Source organism: Mustela putorius, unplaced genomic scaffold (assembly GCF_011764305.1).
Source record: "Mustela putorius furo isolate JIRA1106 unplaced genomic scaffold, ASM1176430v1.1 tig00000174_pilon_pilon_pilon, whole genome shotgun sequence".
NCBI classification, from domain to species: Eukaryota; Metazoa; Chordata; class Mammalia; order Carnivora; family Mustelidae; genus Mustela; species Mustela putorius.
The window spans coordinates 271,173-280,020 of record NW_025421304.1 but is presented as its reverse complement, the minus strand read 5'-3'; the positions used below and the strand labels follow the sequence as shown (position 1 = coordinate 280,020).

The following is an 8,848-nucleotide window of genomic DNA, read 5'->3' as shown; positions in this document are numbered from 1 at the left end:
TAACACTTCATTGGACACTCTAGACCTTTCCCTGAGTATAAAAGTTGATATTTACATACATTACTGAACAGGCTGTCTTTATTTCAGGGGACACAACAAACTCAGCATCCCACATTCAGATGCTCACAGCCTGGCAAGCACACCATGGTCCTCGGGGCCACATCACTGACCCTCACAACAGGGCGGACCCTCACACACACGCCTGAGGCCTTGGAAGAGAAAAGCTCCGCAGTGCCCTTCTCAGAGCTCCCTGGTCGGGTATCAGCCGGACTCGCCTTCTTCAAGCAAGCACAACCCGGACATCAACCCTTCGCCTCTGGAGTTGGCCTCCAGCAGGTCTGTCCTGTGTGCTTGCGCACGGCCAGGCCGAGCGGCCACTCCCAGAAGTCTCCCAGTTTCTCGCGCGGGGCCGTGAGGCTTTACTTTACAGGACTTTTACGACCCTACGCTCCGTGTTCCACGGTGCGCGTCGTGACTGGGACCTCGGGCTCTCTCAGCGTGTCCTTTGTTGGGCGCCGCGCGTGAGTGGCCCCAGTATGAGGCAGACATCCTTGTGTGCCGCCGCGGAAAAGGCTGTGCGGACGCAGCGTGGAGTCCGCGTGGACGGCGAGTGGCGGTCCCCTCAGGCCTGTGGGTGCTCGAGCCGCAGAGGAGAGTGCTTGTGCCCCTGTGAGAAGGACGGAAAGGGTGCGTATTTGTGGGAGGCGGAGCTAGGGTGCAGTGGTTAAGACTAGGATAGGTGCGTGGTTGCTTTCCTGTGACGGAGGCGTAAGGTGCGTGTCGTTCATCTGAGCTTGGGTTGTGGTAGCTCTATGGTGAGTGGCCCTGGGACCGCTGGCTCTGGGTTCGCTGCCGCTTCCTCCACCTTCCTGTCAGCCACGTGTGACTACTACAGAGAAGTGACTGCTGGCGGGAAAACATACTGAGACCAGCTATTAGGACGGGAATTTTAGATCATGAATTATCCCGACACTGGCTTCTAGGAATGTGTGGATAGAGAGACTCCAAGAATAGTATTCCTTCCTGGGACTGTCCTTCTTAGGAGTTTTCTGGGGTCCATTTACATACCTGAGAATATCAGCATTCTTTGAGCCCTTGAGGAAGAAACCACGTGTGAACAGTCTTGCTTCATTCTGGTTAACACGTCTGAGGTCACAGCGGTTGTAGCCATAGAACATAAATGCTCAGTACCGTAGTGACTCTGATTATTCCCGTTCAGGTTTCTGTAGTTACGCAATGAAAACGTGAGTTTGTGACGTGTGTTTACAAGTTAAGGGACTGAGCTAGAATTCACGTGACCAAGACCAGGATTTCTTTTTTTTTTTTTTTTTTAAAAGATTTTATTTATTTATTTGACAGAGAGATCACAAGTCGGCGGAGAGTCAGGCAGAGAGAGAGAGAGAGAGAAGCAGGCTCCCGCTGAGCAAAGAGCCCGATGTGGGTCTTTGTCCCAGGACACTGAGATCATGACCTGAGCCGAAGGCAGTGGCCTAATCCACTGAGCCACCCAGGCGCCCCAAGACCAGGATTTCTTAACAGGGGTCCTTTGTATTTATAGGTGTAGAGGGAACCACAGCTCCCTGAAATCGTGTAGATAATTGCTGCGTATATTTGGAAACTTTAATTTTCCCAGGGTGTACATAATCCAAAAGATTTACACCTGGTTTTATCTAGGAACAAAAATTGCTGCACATTGAAACGATTTTGCACAAAATTAGTGATCAGGATGATGGGGATGGTTGAGAAAGCCCATGACATCAATGAGAGAATATTACGCAGGTGATATAATTTCTGTTTACACAAATTAGTTATTATAAGGAAAGAGACTGTTATCTAATGAAACCATCTTTATATTTATTGGATATAGTAGTCAAGAAAATTTTAGGGGTGCCTGGGTGGCTCAGTTGGTTAAGTGTCTGCCTTCAGTTCAGGTCATGATCTCAAAAAGAAGAGAAAGACAATTATCCTATTTTTACTCATATGTGGAACATAAGCAGTAGCACAGAAGACCATAGGGAAGGGAGGAAAATCTGAAGAGGGAGAAATCAGAGATGAAGATGAACCATGAGAACCTATGGACCCCAGGAAACAAACTGAGGGTTTCAGAGGGGAGGGGTGTCAGAGAAGGGAGTAACAGGGTGGTGAGTATTAAGGAGAGCACATGTTGTGATGAGCACTGGGTGTTATGTATAATGGTGGATCTTTGAACACTACATCAAAAATTAATGATGTACTATAAGGTGGTCAATAAACTTAATTAAAAAAGGACTTTTTTAATATGAAAAAAAATCGAATGTTAAATCTTCACAAAAGAATGTTTGTTCAACTACCTTGGATTGCAAATTCAATGCACTCTGCCTTTTTTTTTAATTTTCTTTCCATAAAATTCCAAAATTTTCTTTTTCATACTTTTGAACTGACTCAACATTATTGTTAATTGTATTGTTGGAAACATGTAAATATAAGAACAGTGAAGTATTATCTAGAGTAAAAATTGTATTGCTGAGTATTTTGAGCTGAATTGTGCTCCTTCTCTGTCAATGAAATTTTAAAAATCACAATGCCCTAACCCCCACTACCTTAGAATATGACTGTATTTGGAGATAAGGCCTTTGAAGAGGTGATTAAAGGGTACCCGGTGGCTCAGCTGGTTAAGTGTCTGCCTTTGGCTCAGGTCATGATCCCAGGGTACTGAGATTGAGCCCCAAATCAGGCTTCCTGCTCATTAGGGAGCCTGCTTCTCCCTCTCCCTCTGCCTCTCTCTCTCTCATTGTCTCTCAAATAAATAAATTCTTTTTAAAAAATAATAAAGAGGTGATTAAGTTAAAATAAGGACCTGTAGGGTGAGCTCTAACCCAATCTCTCTGATGTTTTATAACAAGATACTTGGACACACAAAGACATGATCATGTGAAGACACAGCAAGAAGGAAGTAATTTGCAAGCCAGAGAGAGTATGTCATCAGAGGAAATCAACTCTAACACCTTGATCTTGGACTTCTAGTTTTCAGAACGTGAGAAAATTAATTTCTGTTGTTTAAGCCATTAATTTCTGTTGTTTAAGTCAGTGATATTTTGTTATGGTGGTGCTAGCAAACTAATATACTGGGTATACCAAAACCACAGAGCTCTAACTACATTTTATCAGGACATTCTCAGGGTTGTGCTTGAAGCAAGCAAATTTGAGGCATAAGAAAATATCTCACTCTAGGCAAAGAGATTTGCTCATAGGCTATTAGAAAGTAGCATGCTCTTCAGGTTCAGTGTTCCTCACCTGTAACATAACCCACGACCTTGTGGGTAGGCATCTGTCTAGGCCCACCTGCTTCATGTCTCTGGGACTTTGGGGACATGGAGAACTGATACAAGAAGCTCAAGTTTCTTGGTGTGCCATGAGTAAAGTCCTGTTTTCGACCAGAAATCTCGTGTCTTCTGCCAGCTTTCATGAAACCATAATAGGCCAGCTCAATAGCCATCACATAGGGTAAAATCTCAGTCTCTTCAGAAAACTTGGCTGTGCATACTGTGGAAAATATATACATTTCTTAGCTTCATGAGAGAATAATCTTGACTTCTATCTCCCAAACTGACTTATTTTAAAAAAGTGTATCTATAGTCCAAATATGTTAAGCAAGTCTGGATTACAGCCACTACTTCCTTCAACACCAGGGATTCCAGTATCTGAAGTAGAGACAGAAGTTAGCCATGTTCTCTCCTTCATACATATGCCATACTCATTCTCCCTTGAAGTTTTAACAGAGGAGACCCACAGGAAAGATTCTGGGGATCCACATCAGGACTAGGAATTTCTTGAGTACAGCTTAGTCCATCTGAGCAAGAAACTGAATTTACTTACTTGGTATTCCAAGTATAATTTTTTTAAAAGATTTTATTTATTTATTTGACAGAGAGAGAGATCACAAGTAGGCAGAGAGGGAGACAGAGAGAGGAAGGGAAGCAGGCTCCCTGCCTAGCAGAGAGCCCGATGTGGGGCTCAATCTCAGGACCCTGGGATCATGACCTGAGCCGAAGGCAGAGGCTTTAAACCACTGAGCCACCCAGGTGCTCCTCCAAGTATAATTTTTGCTCTTACCTCTTCTGCATATAATGTTAGTGGCACTCCCTCTTGGGTCTCAGGGGGCCAAAATCCACACATTATCTACAGCTTTGTTATCAATTAATTTCCCAGTACTTCCAAGTCATTCTTACTCCTTTCAGGATACAGAACTACTGCTTGGAGAGTATACAGTAACTACTGTTAAGATGATAATCGAAATATATAGTTAAAAAAAAAACACACAGGGAAAGCAAATACTATTAAAAACACTAGACGAGGGGCGCCTGGGTGGCTCAGTGGGTTAAAGCCTCTGCCTTCCGCTCAGGTCATGATCTCAGGGTCCTGGGATCAAGCCCCACATTGGGCTCTCTGCTCAGCGGGGAGCGTGCTTCCTCCTCTCTCTCTGCCTGTCTTTCTGCCTACCTGTGATCTCTGTCAAATAAATAAATAAAATCTTAAAACAAAAACAAAAACACTAGACGGTGGGTCACCTGGGTGGCTCAGTCAGTTGAGTGTCTGACTTCAGCTCAGGTCATGATCTCAGGATTCCTGGGATTGAATCCCCGCATTGGGCTTCCTGATCAGCAGGGAGTCTGCTTCTGCCTTTCCCTCTGTCCCTCCCCCTGATTGTGCACTCTCAGATAAATAAATAAAATAAAATATTTGAAAAAAAAACCCACACACACTAGACAGGTTTGAAAAATGACAGACCTTAAAGCAGTTAACTGATTTGATATACCTGGGTGGGGAGGGGGGTGGTGAGTAATTTAACAATTAGAGGAAATTAAAGAGAAGAGAATTCGGATGTATAGAGATAGAAACTAGGATAGGCCAAGAGGCAGTACCATTGAATGAGAAATGCCAACCTATTTGTAATCAGAGTTCCAGAGAATCAATAGAGTCAACGAGGGGGAGGAGATAAGAAGAATGTTAACATTTGAGAATTTCCTACTACTGAAGAAACATATGAATCCTCAGATTATGCAATAATAAAAAAATTATTTCCAAACATTTAAAGACTTAACACCTTCTCAAACTCTTCCAAAACATAGGAGGGAATACTTCCAAGCTTATTTTACAAGGCCAGTGTTACCCAATACCAAAACCAGACAAGGATACTACAGGAAAAGAAAATTATAGGCAAATATCCCTAATGAACATGGATGCAAAAATCCTCAACACAATACTAGCAAATCAAATTCAACAATACATTGAAGGGATCATACCCAGTGATCAAGTGGGATTTATTCCAGATTGGAAGGATGTTTCACCATCTACAAATCAATGAAATACACCACACTAACAAAATGAAAAATAAAAAATCATATGATCATCTCAGTAGATTCAGAAAAAGCATTTGACAAAGGTCAATATTCATTCATGATAAAAATCCTGAACAAAGTAGGTATATAGGGAATATACCTCAACTTAATGAAAGTCATATACGGCAAACCCACAGTTAACATTGTGCCAAATAGCGAAAGCTAAAAGTTTTTATTTCTAAGATCAGAAATAAGACAAAGGTGCCCACACTCACCACTTAATTCAACATAGTACTGGAAGTCCTAGCTAGAATCCTTAAGCAAGAAAAAGAAAAGTCATCAAATTGGGAAGGAGGAAGTAAAACTGTCTCTACTTGAAATGACATGTACAGTAAACCCTAAAGACTCCACCAAAAATGTGTTAGAACTAATAAATGAAATTAGTAAAGTTGGAGGATATAAAGTCATCAGAAAATCAGTTGTGTTTGTATACATGAATAACGAGCTGAAAGAAATTAAGAAAACAATCCCATCTGGAATTGCATGGAAAAGAAAATACCTAAGAATAAATTTAACCAAGGAGCTGAAAGACCTGTATATTGTAAAGTATAAAACAGTGATGAAAAAATTGAAGACACAAATGAAAGATATTCTGTGCTCATTTGTTGGAAGAATTAACATTGTTTAAATGTCCGTACTACCTAAGGTAATCTATAGATTCAGTGCAATCCTTTTAAAAATTTTAATAGCATTTCTCAAAGAAATAGAACAAAGAATCCTAAAATGTATATTGAAACACAAGAGACTGAGTAGCCAAAGCAATCTTTGAGAAAGAAGAACAAAGTTGGAGGCATCACACTTCTGATTTCATTGTATTACAAAGATACAGCCATCAAAACAGTATAGTATTGGTATTAAAATAGACACATAGATGAATGGAATGGATCCCAGAAATAATCTCGTGCTATATCTTCAATTAATTTATGACATAGGATCCAAGAATGTACAATGGGGGAAAAGATGGTTTCTTTAATAAATGATGCTGGGGAAGCTGCACAGCCAAATGCTAAAGAATGAAACTGATCTTACACTCTACACAAGAATCAACTCAAAATGACTTAAAGATTTGACATAAGACTTGAAACCATAAAACTCCTAGAAGATAACAGGAGATATGCTTCCTGACATTAGTCTTTGTGATTTTTTGGATTTGACACACAAGCAAAAACAACAAAAGCAGAACTAAACAAGTGGGATTTTCAAACAAAAAAATCTGCACAGCAACGGAGACCAACAAAATGAAAAGGCCACCTACAGAATGGGAGAAAACGTTTGCAAATTATATATCTGTAAGGGTTTAATATCCAAGTTATGCAAAGAACTCACAACTCAATAGGAAAAATTCAATTTAAAAAATGGACAGAGGAACTGAATAGACATTTTTCTAAGGAAGATATATAATTGGCCAATAAGTGCATGGAAAGGTGCTCAATGTCATGAATCTTCAGGGTAATGCAATTCAAAACTATAATGAGATTTCACACCTGTTAGTATGGCTATTATGAAGACAAGAAATAACATATGTTGGGGAAATAACTATGAGTGTGGATTGTTTGTACACTGTTGCTGGAAATGTAAATTGGTGAAGCCCCTGTGGAAAACAGTAAAGAGGTTCCTCAAAAAATAAAAAATTACATATGATCCAGCAGTTCCATTTTGGGTATTTAACCAAAGAAAACAAAGTTGCTATCTTGAAAAGATAACTGCACTACCATAGTCACTGCAGTATTATTGTAATAGTAGTAGTAGAAATGGAAACAACCTAGATGTCCATCCACAGATGAATGGATAAAGAAAATGTTACACACACACAAACACACACAGAAGAATATTATTCAGTCACAAAGAAGGAAATACTGCCATGTGCAACAGCATGGATGGATTTTGAGGGCACTATGCAAAATAAGTTGGAGAAAGACAAATACTGTGTGTTTTTACTTATATATGGAATAAAAAAAAACTTATAGATACAGAGAATAAATTGGCGGATGTCAAAGACAAGAAGTCAGGAGTGGATGAAATGGATGAAGGTAGTCAAAAGGCACAAACTTCCAGTTATAAGTAATTTGTGGGGAAATAATGTGCAGCATGATAGCTATAGTTGACAGTATTGTGTTTTATATTTGAAAGTTGCTAAGAGAATAAATCTTTAAAGTTCTCATCACTGGAAGGCTCAAAGCCGCTTTTGTATGATTAGGGTGTGTGGTGATGGTGATCTCTCTCTGTCAAATAAATAAATAAAATCTTTTAAAAAAAAAAAGTTCTCATCACTGGAAGAAATTTTGTAATTATGTGTGGTGATGGATATTAGTTACACTGATTTGGTAATGATTTCACAATATTATATAGATAAATCATTGTGTGTGTACCTAAAACCAATACAATGGTATATGTCAGTTACACCTCACATTTTATTTAAGAGCACATGCACAGTTGGGGGGAGGGGAGAGGGAGAGAATCTTCAAGTAGGTTCCCTGCTGAACATGGGTCCCAGTGTGGGGCTTGATCTCAGGACATATGAGATCACAACCTGAGTTGAAACCAAGAGTTGGAAACCCAACCAACTTAATCACCCAGGGTCCCCTACATCTCAGTTTTTAAAAAGCCCACAATGATGGGGGTGAGTCAAAAGGATGTACAACCCAACTGAAAAAGCTCCCAGTCGCTAGCACTGAACAATTGAAGCAACAAAATGCATAATATCATGTTGGATTATAACCGAATTTATAAATATCCAGAAATACATGATGCAAATAAATGATTTAGTAAATAAATAAGTGGGGGTGAATAAGCAAATATCCCATCCAGTAGAATTCGAAATAATGTATATAGATACTCCACCACCAAGGAGGTGCATTATAACTCTCCAATCCTTGCATGTGGGCTGTGCATAATGACTTCATTCCAAAGAACACAGTCTGGAAAGGGAAAAAAGAGTAATTTTATAATGGAGAAATCTGATATACACTACCCTAGGTAGGTGATCAAGTTAACTTCATCAGTGAAAATTTATCCTGGTAGTATTATACTTGACATGATTTGATGAAAATGGTGCTTTGCTTGTTTTCCCCCCAAAATCCCATTAACCCATAATTATGAGAAAAAGATCAGTCTCATTTGAGGGACATTCTGCAAAATACCTAACTAATATTCCTTAAAAACTTCCAATGTCATCAGAAGCAAGGAAAGGTTGATAAACTGTCACAGCTAGAGTAACCTAGCGGAATATGACAACTAAATGTCACATGGTGTCCTAGACGGGATCTTGGAACAGAAAAAAGGATATTAGATAAAAACTAAGTAAATCTGAATAAGGTTATCAGATTAATACTTTATAGTGTATTAGCATTGGTTCATTAATTGTGACCAGTGTACCATAATGTAAGATAACAATAGGGGAAAACTGTTGTGGGATTTATGGGAACAATCTGTGCTATTTTCACAACTTTTCTGTTAAAGTTTACCAACAA

At 39.7% G+C, this 8,848-nt stretch overlaps 1 long non-coding RNA gene across 1 annotated transcript; it reads right to left on the bottom strand.

Moving 5' to 3' along the window:
* Positions 1 to 584: 584 nt before the first annotated feature.
* Positions 585 to 3,857, bottom strand: LOC123390950. Its single transcript, XR_006605544.1, has 3 exons — positions 3,274 to 3,857; positions 1,069 to 1,223; positions 585 to 667 (listed from the first exon to the last, which is right to left on the bottom strand). It is a non-coding gene; the product is annotated as an uncharacterized LOC123390950 (long non-coding RNA).
* Positions 3,858 to 8,848: the final 4,991 nt, after the last annotated feature.